The sequence below is a fragment of the Rhipicephalus sanguineus genome, chromosome 1, assembly GCF_013339695.2.
Source record: "Rhipicephalus sanguineus isolate Rsan-2018 chromosome 1, BIME_Rsan_1.4, whole genome shotgun sequence".
Taxonomy (NCBI): domain Eukaryota; kingdom Metazoa; phylum Arthropoda; class Arachnida; order Ixodida; family Ixodidae; genus Rhipicephalus; species Rhipicephalus sanguineus.
Window position 1 is genome coordinate 266744332 of NC_051176.1, and position 13094 is coordinate 266757425.

Genomic DNA, 13094 nt, shown 5'->3' on the forward strand with positions numbered 1-13094 from the left:
ATCAAGTATACCTATCCGCATGGTGCGTCCCCAAAAAACGCGACATACTTTGCATCTTGAGAGGCCAGAAGTGGAGCCGAAGGGCGCTTTCAACGTGTGCGTTCGAAAACATGCCAGGCAAAGTCGTAGCCAGAATTTATTTTATTTTATTTGAGGGGGGGGGGGGTCTCCATCACCCTTTATCTACGTTTGCGCGTGCGTTTGTATGCGTGCATGTATGTATACACTTGCAAAATTGAAAATTTTCGGTGGGGGGTGTCTGACCCCTCCTCTCCCTCCCCGCGACCTGGCTACGCCAATGCTGCCAGAGAACCGGACGGCTTTCAAGGGCCTGTCTTAGGAACCGACTCAAGCTGGTGTGCACAGCAGCGTCGTCGCGACTATACTGATGTTTGCACAATCAAGAAGTGATGGAACAAGGGCATCTTCATTATGCAATGATGTCTGAGCTGGCTACTTTCGGAAACGATATGCTTGATGAACACCGGTGACATACGGCGTTTTAACGCGTTAGCGTTAAAGAGCTCGTTTCGCAGCAATTCCAGTGTCGGTGTCGACGGCGTCGGCGGCTTCGTCTTTGGTTGTGAGCGAAAAAAGCGTTTTCCGTGAGCGAAAGTTCGAGGTAGATGCAAATAAAGATATGAGCAGGAGGGCGTCCGCACTTTGACTTTCCTTGCGGCACGGTTTAAGTCTCCATCGAGAAGCGAAGGCAGGCTAGCGATTGGGAAGGCGACACGAACACGGCCCGATTACGCTACCGCGTTCTACTCTTGTTGCCGCCGCCTCCGAGAGGGACGGGCGTGCGGTGTGGTCGCACCATCTCTTGGAGGCGTTGCGATTGTGCGCCGCGGCTTTCCCGCCGTTTCCGAGAAATGGCGTGACCACGCCACGCGGATGTTCCCTTGCGAACACGTAGTGGGCGCATCGCTAGTTACCCGTAACAAAGGGCACACACATTTGTGCGCGCATTCTCTTACACAGACGTAGAGGGTTCGTCGATACTTCGAAAAAAAAAATGTCACGCGTGTAGACATTCCTTCACGCCACCGGGCTGTTGACACGCTTGTGATGAATTCTGTGCATTCGCAATGACTTTGACTGCAGTGACTGAAAGTGTCGGTGCAGTGTTTGTGCGCGTGTGCAGTGAGTGAACTCAACGCTTACGAACGCATAGAGAACAGAAGCGCAGCTAGGGCACTGTCTATAGTTTGCCCCAACAGTGCACCAGCGCACAATACTCGCTCGTACGTTGGACACAGAAGACCGTTGTCGTAAAAGTGCTGTGGAAGAGGGCGGACGCCTTTAACTTTACTATAGGTATATCGGTGCGTGCGTGTATGTGCGCGTGCGTGCGTGCGTGCGGATATCGCTATCGCGTTCAATTCTTAAAGGCGAAGCTTAAGGGTCTCCCAATTTTTTCTGCCGTCATCTTGCGCAAAATAGTCTTCAACGACTATGTGTTAAAGGCACAGGGTAGGGCAAAATTTGAAAAAAAAAAAAAAAACACTTTTCTTTCTTTGCCATTTGGCAAGGGTGCCCTGGCCCTTGGTGCACATTTCCTACATTCGTGCTTTTCTGAAAAAGTATTTTTCTTTTTGCGTGGCTGAAAACCAGTTTTTCCGAAAGCAAGCAGTGAGTAAACACGCACCCTAAGCACCTCGTATGCCCTCCGTGCTTATGGTCAATTTTTCTAAAGTAAACTTCGTGTACGAAAGCCAAAATGCTTGTCTGGAGTCAGCTGTGTATAGGAAATTGTCGGTTAACTTCTAAGGTAGTCCGAAGACGTTGTGCGCCTTTTTATTCGCACCTGTTCTTCGGAGTGCGTCTGTTCGAACACTTTCAGCTCCTAGCTTCATTAGACCTGTCTGTCGTGCCTGTCGATAAGTTGAGATGCTGAGGGAAGGTCTTCAGCAAGTGTAATTTCGTGGCAAACAATACAGTTCTCTCGTAAATGCGAATAAATGCCGGCGACGTACTGAGGTGCTGAACGCTGAACCAGCAAGCTCTTCATCGTTGAACCTCCCAGCCTTTTCAGCGTCCCTCGAGGCGAACCGCGTGCAGGGTGACACCGAGTATGCTCTAACGAACATGAATGTTACTTGCGATACAATAGACCGAATTGCGCGTGCAAAATGTGCGGTGGAAGTATTGAGCTAATGAAAAATTGCGTCGCAGAGTCTTTGCTTGTCTTTGTTTACGCTTCAGGGTCTTAAGGATTGCGACATTGGATGTTGTTCTTTCGTTTAATGATGACAGTATCGCACGAGCCAAAATTCTGAAATAATTAGGATTGAAGCCTGGCCGAAATATAGTCAATTTGTCGGAAAAAGTTGACCACAATCGACGATATATTGCGGATAGAGGTGCACGACAGCTCACAAAAGAAACAAGCCAAGCAAGACGAGAGGCTCCAAACTGAAATTGACATTGGCGATGATTACCAAGCTCGTAGCTACTAAATAAAATAGTTGAATGGTGTTTGTGGCAAAGTATGTTCACTTTTAAGCTGTTTTCTATCATAAACTCGATTCTCTCAAAACCATGTTTTTTATTGCTTACGTACCATTACTTCCTATGTATTCCAAGATAACCAGTTGATTATTTTTTTCTTGTATTCGCTATAAATGCATAGAACTAGTGAAACAGAATTGAAATTATGCACTTTACAGTTCTTGTGTTACAAATTTTCAAAGATGCAAATAAACTCAAAATGTAGGTCTCAGTGGGAAAAAAATTGACAAAAATTCGAACATTAGTCAGATGTAAATAAATGTGCTTCAGCTAAAAGAACGGAAAATTTGGAAGAAATTGATATATGCATTATGTGGATATCCCTTTTAGTCACTGAGAAAACAGTACCTCAAAATGGCCAAAAATGCATGGGACATTATCCTGTGCCCTTAAGATTTTTTTTTCCGCGGCATAGAAGACAATTAGTGTTTTTAATCTTTCACGATATTATAGAGCACGTATGTTTCGGTTGTGGCTACGTCAGCGTTGTTGTGCTCGTATATATGTTACGAATTTTAGCCGAGGAAGCCTTACTTATGATGAAAACTGTGCCAATAGGAAAAATTCTATACGCGCGCTTTCTCTTACGTTCGTCCCAAGTGTTTAAGTATATAAAAAGAATCTAGACTACTTAAATATTGAGCGATTATTCGCCAGCCTTCCACCAATTAGTTTCGACTTATTTACACGCGGAACAATGCAGGAAATCAGAGAGAAAAAGTTTCATCTGGCAACTCTAACTTAGTACGCCATCGGCCTGGCCTCGCTAGCCGATTATGCAAGAAAAGTACACCCAGATTAACGAGCTTCATCCGCAAATAAAGGACCAGTCGATTAATCGAAAGATTTTTGAGTTACTCTTCGTGCTAAACGCATAACTAGGTAAAACGCTCAGTGACTGAAATCTGGCTTAAAGGGCATGACAGAGCGTTTGTCACGAGGTCATACATTTCGGAACTATAAGAGGCCCCGTTACTACCAATTAAGAATGACAGTTGCATAAAAAGGTCCACAAGATCGCGAGCTACCTATGCAGCTTCATTAATATTGCATAGAACCGTTCCTTTTAGCGTCCTCGCTTTGTGATTCGCTATTCCCAGAAACCACATCATTTTGTTGCTGTTGTTGTTGTTGTTGTTGTTGCTTTTGCTAGCGTCCTTTCCGGTGACATCTCGGGACATCACTTTAAGCTCGCATCTCGGCGCCACCCGCATAATTTACCTGACACGTTGACGGGCAGCGCCTTGAAGAGCAATTCCTGCGAGACGAGCCGCAACAGGAGTATGCAGCGTCGTTCACACAGCCCACAGGGAGCCGCGCGACTTAGCTGCGAGCGTTGCAGTCTCTTGAGGGAGACGCTGCACGCGACTGGTTAATAATGGAAGAGAGCCGAGGCGTAACGCCGAGTTATGGCGCTGACGGCGTGTGCGGTCATCTAAGCGCGCACCGTGGCGGCGCGCGCGAGCCGGATTAGCGCCCGAGACGGGACCGGACTCGGCAATGACGCGGCCGCCGTCGCCGGCAACTTGTCTCCGTTTATGGGGCCCTGCTTTGGCTCCCCTAATGAGGTGCCGCGTCGTTTGGTCTTGCAGGCAGCAGCCGAAGGAACGCGAAAACGGCCGCCGCGTGCCCGACCTGTAGCCCCGCTTCGTGACCGGCCGCCGGCCCGTCACTCAGGGCGCGCGAGTACGTGTCTCGAAGCCACGATGGGCGCCGATGCGAACAAGTGGCCTGTGTGACGCTACCTTTTCTCTTCCCGTTATTCCGCATGTCACGTCAAATGAAACTAATGCATGCGAACGGCTTTTCACGAAGAAGACCATGCGGCCCCTGTTCCCGGTTGCTCTCCCCCTTCTGTTTAGTGCTCATAGGATCACGTCCCCGCGTGGCTTCTACAACTGTGAGAGTCACGCGTAAGTAAGAAACAGGGTGGTGATACTGCAAAATAATAACTGTTAGGGTTTAACGACCCAAAACCACGATATGATTATGAGGGACGCCGTAGTGGAGGGCTCCGGAAATTTCGACCATCCGGGAATGTAAGTACATGGGCCTCAAGCGTTCTCGCCTCTGCGGCCGCCACAGCCGGGATACGAACCCGCGACATGCGGGTCAGCAGTCGAGCACCATAACCACTAGACCCCTGGGGCGGGTGATACAGCAAAATCACAAACGGTGGTTTCACTCTTGCAAAAGTTTGGCGTCGCAAAAGGCCTTTGATGTAACGCCTTTCGAAGTTAGTTTATAGCTACAGAGTACGTAGAGCGTAACAAGTGAAAATCTATAGCTAGCTTTTTGACAGTGACAAAGATGCCGCATAGTTATCATGTTGTGGTGTATAAATACTCACGCTAACAAAAATCATATTAGGATGAATATCTTCTACACTGTTAGAGGCACAGCAGGCACGTAGAGGAGACAGACACGTTCATTATTTGAAAATGAGTGTGAGAGAACAAAAACAAACAAGGGACAAAATGAGAGAAGAAAAAAAAAAGTCAGGGCCCACATTTACAAAATGATCTTTCGGTAGAATTGTTCGTAAGGGAAAAAATATATGGCCTATTGCAACGTCGGACATACCATAAGCGAAGGTAGCTGGCAAATGGTAGTGAGCACTTAAGAAAAAAATGTTTCGTGAATTCGGACCTCACGCATAGATAAGCTACATTTCTTTTCGCATAATTAGATACCTGGTAAAGAGTAGGGTATATTGCAGACGTGAAAATCGACGGTTCTGGTGCATACAGACGGTGAATGTGTGTTTTACCTATAGAGCAACACTCTGGCTGCACCAAAGTGCGTATTTGGTAACTTTCTATGGTCTAAATTTCGTTCCAGCATATCTTTTTTTTTTTTCTCACTGAAGCAGTATACACAAAGAGGCACGGACCTTCTCACTTTTTAATTCATTCCACTCACAAAGAAGCCCGTGCTAACCGGATGGTTTCGACAATGTCGCAGCATGTAACACCTCCTGAATGAGGATTTAAGGAAATAAAACTGAATAAAACGTTATCACGCCTGCAGGAGGACCTGAAATATATTATCATAATGCACTAAACTTATTCCCATTTGCTATTGACATTCGTTTTGACTCTCTCGACACGTTTGGCCACTTTTTTTACTTTCCAGGTATAGACTGCGCTGCGCTTGACTATAGGACCAGAGAGCAGCATCTGATTTGGCGCGAGCTAAGTAGCCACCTTACGCCTAGGCGCTAAAAAGGCCCGAAATGCCCTGGGGTTTGCGTTCTATATGGCCGAGTGTCTCAGAGCAGGGGAACAAGTTCCTTAATGCAGAACTCGGAGTCCTGAGCGGCCTTATTTGAGGGGGGGGGGGACACTCGTCGCGCCGGGGTGGTGCCGATGGGGGGGGGGGGGGGACACGTTGAATTTCATGAAGGGCCCCAACTCAGCAGTTTTCCTCGCGCCGCCGTCTTCCCTTGGGGTGGCCGAGCTACATTAGCCAGTATTGTTCCCGAAGAGCCCTTTTCCGCCGCCAGCCTCGCTTTTGCTGGGACGCCGAAGTAATGAAGCGGTTCCGAATTGCGGAGTGACCGCTCGCATCGCGCCCCTTGGCTGCTGCTTTCGCCGCACGCCTCTCTCCGCTCACGCTTTTGCGCACAGAGGTCCGCACACTGATTCTTTCTTGCTGCCCGTCCGCCTCTTCACAGTTCCTCCCATTTCTCCCTCACCCTTCGGAACGCACTCTGCTTGAGGCCCCGTGGCACGGAACAGCGTCCTTTTGATGGCACGGCCAAGCACGTCCCACATACGTCGCTGTAGAAAACGATTCCTTTCCGCTTTCTTGTCACCTTTGTTTGGAAGCTGTGGGCCGTTGTCTTTTCTTTTGTTCTTTGTCCCATATACTCGTAAAAGTCTTGCGAAGATGTGTGAAAGGTTACTGTGGGAATGAAAAGAACGAGCATGCTTTTTGCGAGCTGAACAACGTGCGCGCGTGTGTGTGTCTGCGTACAGCCCCTCGCATAAAGGGGAATTCCAGTGCTCTCGAAGCACAACACTTCCGCACTCGCCTGCTTCGAGAGTGGACTTCAATTTTGCGGACAACGAACGCCCGGCAACCGTGGCGTCGACGAACAGAAGCGCGGTGGGCGAGGGTCATTGCCTCAGCACTTTTGCTACAGACAACACATTCCTTCCTCATTAGACAACCAAAGGTTGCGAAAGATCCGGCGACGGAAGTTGCTGTCATTTATAAGTATCATCAAGAAAATAAAGTTCTCGCACAAAAAATAACGAGTGGAGGTGACATCCTTACGTCAGGACGGAGCGGAGCTAGCTAGCATTGTGACCACACCGGTTGGTCATTCTCACGGTCACGATACAAGTGGATGTTTCCGCATTTCATCTCTAACCCACAAAAAAATTTTAAAAAATGAAATAAGAATGCTGCTAAAATGAACAAGTTAAGTGGAATTACCTCTTTTTAACTCGCTCATTGGGAAGGGGTATGAAAGGAAAGCTAGCCAGGCATGCTTTCCGCAAGTTTATTAGAGCGAAGGTGTAGATGGCACACCTCTGATTTCTTCGTGTCGCTGTCCATATATGCAAAAACCCCTAGTGCCTTCTAGAGATCAGTAGAAGAACTAACATTAACGCATTATTTTTTCCATCGCTTCCTTGAGGGCATCAGGAGTTTTATCACTTTAATGCTTTAAATCTGCATTTGAACCATTAAACTGATAAAACCCCTGGCGCCCTCTTGGGAGAGGTGGAAGAACTAATTCATTAAAGTGATAAAAACTAGTCAGAACTTGTTTGCCACGTCAGTCCAGCCGAGGCGCGGCGTTGGCTCGGTCGTCCGCGGCAAGCATGGGGCGGCCGCGCATTGTGAGAACGCCCGAGGAGCAGCGCCCTCTTGAAGAACGGCGATGAGAACAGAGACGATCGAGAGTGGCGCCCTCCAGCTTCACAGAGTGAATGGTCTCGAGTTTTTCAAGCCTGAGCCGAAGAATGACCAGGATGATCAAGGGCAGCCATGGCAGCCTTCATGTGGCTTTTCAATGGTCGACCAACAATCTTGCAGAAATGCATAAAACTTAGAGTCTCACTGTTTACGCAAAGCATTGCAGTTGGTCGTCACCTATAGTCCCCAAAAAGTGGCCGTGTTCTGCAACTTACTTAAAGTTGCCATTACACTGCATGCAGCTGTTTCACCGGCAGGAAAACCCCGATCAGCTGACGCGGTGAATGGATGGAACTTCACCGCCACTTAATTGAACAAAAAGGCTAAGAGATGTTTTTTTAAATGATTGCATGACCATAGCAGTATCATCGGAAATGAAGAGGTAAACAAGGCTGCCCGTATGTCACATGCAAATGACCACTGCGTATCGATGCCACTCCAGGGCAAGGCGCAGCGTGGTGTTTCCACCATCTGGTACGCGCGCTCTCGTTACCCGAGTGGAATACTGCACATACCGGACACTAAATTTCACCCTAAATAATTCGCTGTAATGGAAAGCAACACCTATAGTATTAACGATATAACCAATGATAGCAAACTGCGCTTACATATACCTTGCAGATCGTCAAGTGGCGAAAACCACGACCTATAGTGTGCGCGATCTGTGAAATCCTTCAGCACCTGCTTTTTTTTTAGTATTCGACGTGTCCAGGCAAAACCTGCCTTTCTGCATTTCTTTCCTCTTCCACCTCCTCCTCCATAATGGTAACAATAACAGCAAGGTCAGAAACTTTCAAGCTTCATTTACGTCTGTGGAATGACTCACTGCTATAAAATTAAAGAACAGTTGCAACTGATAGCAAAAGACTCAATTGAACTTCTAAGCAGCCGGCCACCTTCTTGTAAAAAAACAGCAATGAGCCACAGCACTGGAGCAGGGGCGTAGGCAGAAATTTTTTTCGGGGGGGGGGGGGGGCACCTCCTTGATCTGTAGTGGGGACGAGCAGGCAGATGTGGTCGAGTGTCATTTTCTGCTCTGTATGCTATGGCAAAAAAAAAAATTCGGGGGGGCACGGGCCCGGTGTGCCCTAACGTGGCTACGTCCCTGCACTGGAGAGAATGCCTCGCAAGTCGCAACTATAGCTCCAGCGTGGCGGCTGCCACAGTGCGCCGGACCTCCAGCTACGTGGAGGTCCGGCGCACTGTGGCAGCCGCCAACCGGGCCCGGCCCGGCCGGGCAAAGTAGTTTTTACAGTGGGCCCGGGCCGGGCCCAGGTCTGAAGCTCCGGACTTAGGGTCGGGCCCGGATTTGAGGTGGCGGGCCGGACTTGGACTTTGATCAGTTCTTAAAGGGGCACTAAAGTGTAACAATGAATTGGCTTAGACTGATAAAGTGTGCTCTGACGACTCGAATGTCACCGTCATAAATTTATTAATAGAGGAGAAAATGAAGGTCAACGTTTCATTTTTAAATTTCGCGCCGAAATCTCCGCGCGTGACGTCACGGATTTCAAACTGTACTTGTCGTACTTTGGGGACATTGGGTGAACAAAATTTCCTGATCAAAACTGGGTATTGTTAAGTTTATGGCCCCCTCACAGGTCAATGTACTTCATTTTTACCGATTGGGAGCTACGTAGGCCCAGTAGACGCCATCAGATTTTACGACGTCACGGCGTTTGCTGCGCGACTTTCAAGGTGGCGTCGCTGCCTGCATTTTCTTTTTGAGCGTCTTCTCGCTCACGAAAAGCCTTGTCGCGGCGAGCGTGGTGATTTCGGAATTGTAAAAGAGTAATTTACTGATAATAGAAAAATCGTTTTTCTGTTTAGTGTCCCTTTCAGTTTCTTCCACATACGTTTTGCATACATATATGTTTCACATTTTATCTCCACAAGGCTCCTTTTAAATGCGAAGCATTTCTTAGCGAACCTCTGGCACTTTGAGCGTTTCTATATACGTATCTATCTATCTATCTATCTATCTATCTATCTAGCCACCTACGCATGGGTGCTCTCATGATCGCCTCCTTAACTTGGTGTTGACCAAAATCGGCATGGGAGGGTAAGATGACTTGACGAATATGACTGTGTGGTCATGACATGAATAACGTGAAAATCCTGTCGCGTACGTCGTCAAACCCTTTCCTCCACGCACGTGTGGCACATGCCCGTTTACCACCGGCCGCGGAGTACGGGTATGCGCCACAGGTGATTGACAGTTTATATCTACCCAGGAACGGCGAGAACAGCCATTGGTAATTTAAATGCGAGAGCGTTAAGAAAAACCGACGGCGGCAGCGTTGACCCGACGAATGAAAAGAATAAAAATCAGGATTCCAGCAGGAATCGAACCCAAGCATTCTGCGTGGCAATCAGGTATTCTACCACAAAGCCACGCCAGGTCTACAAACTGGTTTGGAAAAAACAGCCTATGCAGGCGTAATGGCGGTGCAATGTCAGTTGTGGTTGTGGTGCTGGGTATCTAATTTTACAAGAAAGCAATAAACACTACATATATAGTCCTACAATACTGGCGTCATATCAGATTAACGTCCGTGATTCCAGTGTTGGCTCCGCTTTTATAGCAGTCTAATAAACATTGCATTTGTATTCGTATGATTTAGCAAGCTATATTGAAGCATATTGCTCGACCCCGGGGGAATACATTAAGTTACGTATGATATTCACATAATCGCAGCGTAATGTGCACTTAGTCCGGCAGAACGACTCAGTGCCCTCTTCATTTCTAAGGATGCTGGGTGATGGCCTCATGCTGACCGATGATGATGACATATTGATTGACAGCCGCTTTGTAGACTAGGCTACGTAGGTCACATACGCCCACGTAGTCTACGAATACGACAAGCGCCATCCACTGATGTTGGTCTACGTAGCCCTATCCAGGCCTACCAGCCTCAATGGCCTAAACCTCTCCAACGCGATGGGTGACTTCAGATTCCGACATGTCGCCAGCTCTATAGACAGACAATTTGTCGACGAAATTACCGCGGCATCCACGATTTCTAACAGCTGTACTATAACTCATACTTCACTAGGTACCCCTCGCCACCGCGATCGCGACCGGATCCGATAACAAGTCATGACCAGCTGCTTGTGCTCTCTGATCACGGTGATGGTGACCTTGTTCAAGAATTGTTAGAAACCCCTTCCACACATGCACGCGGGTTCGTGAAATGTGCGCGCTTTCTCCACGATAACGGAGAAGTATAAACACTACATATCAGCTTACCGCTTCTGGTGTTGGTAATACACGTTGCTGTTGGCAGCGTTACCCAACTGTAAACAACTGGTTTACAACACATATGCGGCTCTTCAACATATATGTGTGTGTATAATATGCATACAAATTTTTAGCGTCATTTTGTAAGGCTTCGCTCAGTAAAAAAAATTACGCCACAGTCACCTTCCCGCCGCATGCTTCGCATGACATCGACTCCCCCTGTACGTGGGATCTGCCAATTTTTTTTTATGTGGGGCAAGCTGTTTGGAGATGTTTTATGAAGGACAAGTACTGAAATTCTTTTGCTTCATTAATATGGGGCTACTTGATTTATCTGAAACGGGCGAGCTAAAAGTAAATAGACCAGGCGCTTATACAGTTAACATGTCGCTATTCCGTGCTTTATTTGCTTTCGTTATTTTATATCCTAAATGTTATTCTGTAATCGCAGTAATAAATGTAATATAATAAATTTATACTTATAACTTATCATCGCAAGAGCAGGCAAACTTTCTTGAAAGTTCCAGCCCTCCACTAAAACGGAAGGACTGCGTGGAATCTCGTTACATAGACTCCCTATAAAGACACATTCTTTTTCAGTGGATGCTTCGCGGCTCCCAGTGGTCATGCGACGCGAGGTGGACATGCACAGCTTGCTTTGTGTGCCCGCATTGTCAACGTCTGAGCTTTCGTCTTGTTCCGCTATATGAGGGGTCTCAAACTCACCTCAGCTAATGGGTTGCATTCATGAAAATTTACTCCCGCAAGGGCAAGGACAGCGACGATGATAGCAGAGGGAGGGGGCGAGGAATAGGTTGTACCAAATGTCAGCTAACGTTGCCATCTCAATGAGGAACTTTCCCGTATCTCATATATGGGTCATTTCTGAAGGGTGTTCGGCGGCAGGATTTCAACATATCGATACCTATCTGCAAAATGACAAAGGATTTTTATAGATGATATTGTGGCACGACGTTCTGGAACGAGAGAAATGAAGGAATGAGCTGGACAGCTATGTTCATTCTGCAGAGGTCCACAAAGACATCCTAAATTTGCTCCAGTGGTGGAAATTCAGCACAGCGACTGCCGACGCCTTCACAATTCGCAAGGCAGATGTGCACCCCTGCGGCTAGCGCAAGCAGTGCAAGAAACTTTACCGCGGCAGGGTATGTGATGCAACAGCGCATGACGTGCTTGAAGCCGGAATCTCTTGATGACTTGATTGTTTTGCACAACACGTAAAGAAATGAACTATATGAACTATGCCACAAAAAGCTTATAGATACTACAGTGGCGTAATATATCAACAGAACGTTATCAAAATTTTTTTTTATTCCTTTCGGCTGCGTATGCGTATTTCTAAAAGTACACGCGGTGTACGTGGTGCACGTGGAGCACGCGGTTCGTTATATTTTTTTTCTCAATTAGTGTATTTACAACAAAGGTAATAAATTTGGATTTTTTCCTCCATTTCTCTTGCTGCGGCAACAGAAGAGGAAGACAGGTGCTACATATCCGGAAGGGCGCACGATTGACTTTGTTGTTAGAGCATGCTTTAAATTTCAATAGAGAGCGCAAAAAAACAAAGTCAAGAGAGCGTTCTTTACTCTGTCTCCCCTGTTTTTATTGCGCTCCCTATCGAAACTGAACTCATGCTGCAGATCTATACAATATCTGCTACAAAACGCTCTTGATAATCCTTATTGCATTTGTAGAAAAAATAAGTACAGTATACCACTGCCGAACAAACGTTCATCGTACCCAGTGTGTCCGCTCAACTATTTCCACCGTGAGCCCCCTTTTTTTACAAGAAATTACCATAGGTTAAAGTATAATTGTCAGCGAAGCATGCACCAACAAAGCGTAGATATTTGCCACTTAAAACGCCTTGCTGTCGACCCCATGTTCGGGCAACACCACCTAGATTATTGGCTCGGGCCCGATCTGCGGTCGGGCCGGGCTGGGCCGGGTAGGCGAAAGTTTTTCTCGGGTTCGGGCAGGTAAACTTAAGCGAGTTCCAGGCCTGGGCCGAGCCCGGGCCCAGAATCATGACCCGTGCAGTGCTCTACAGGATCTCAAGAGCCTCGTCCGGTGCAAGTCTAACATCTACGAACCATATAAAATTCTTGCATAGCGATGCCGCACGAAAGGCAACAAGAACCATCGACCTTAGGTCGATGGTTCTTGAACCCTAACCTGAACCCTGGCTTTCATCGTCGATGCTGGTATACCATCACTCGAGCACAGGGGGCGCCACGCGCAATGGTTAGCAGCGTTCGTATTCTCATACAACTGTGCTCCAAATTAATCCTGAGCACCATCAGACAATGAAGTTTCATTCATTCGGTAGCCAACCGGACATCCGTCTAATTAACCTCCCTGTCTTTCCTGGTTTCTCTCTCTATCTCTCTCT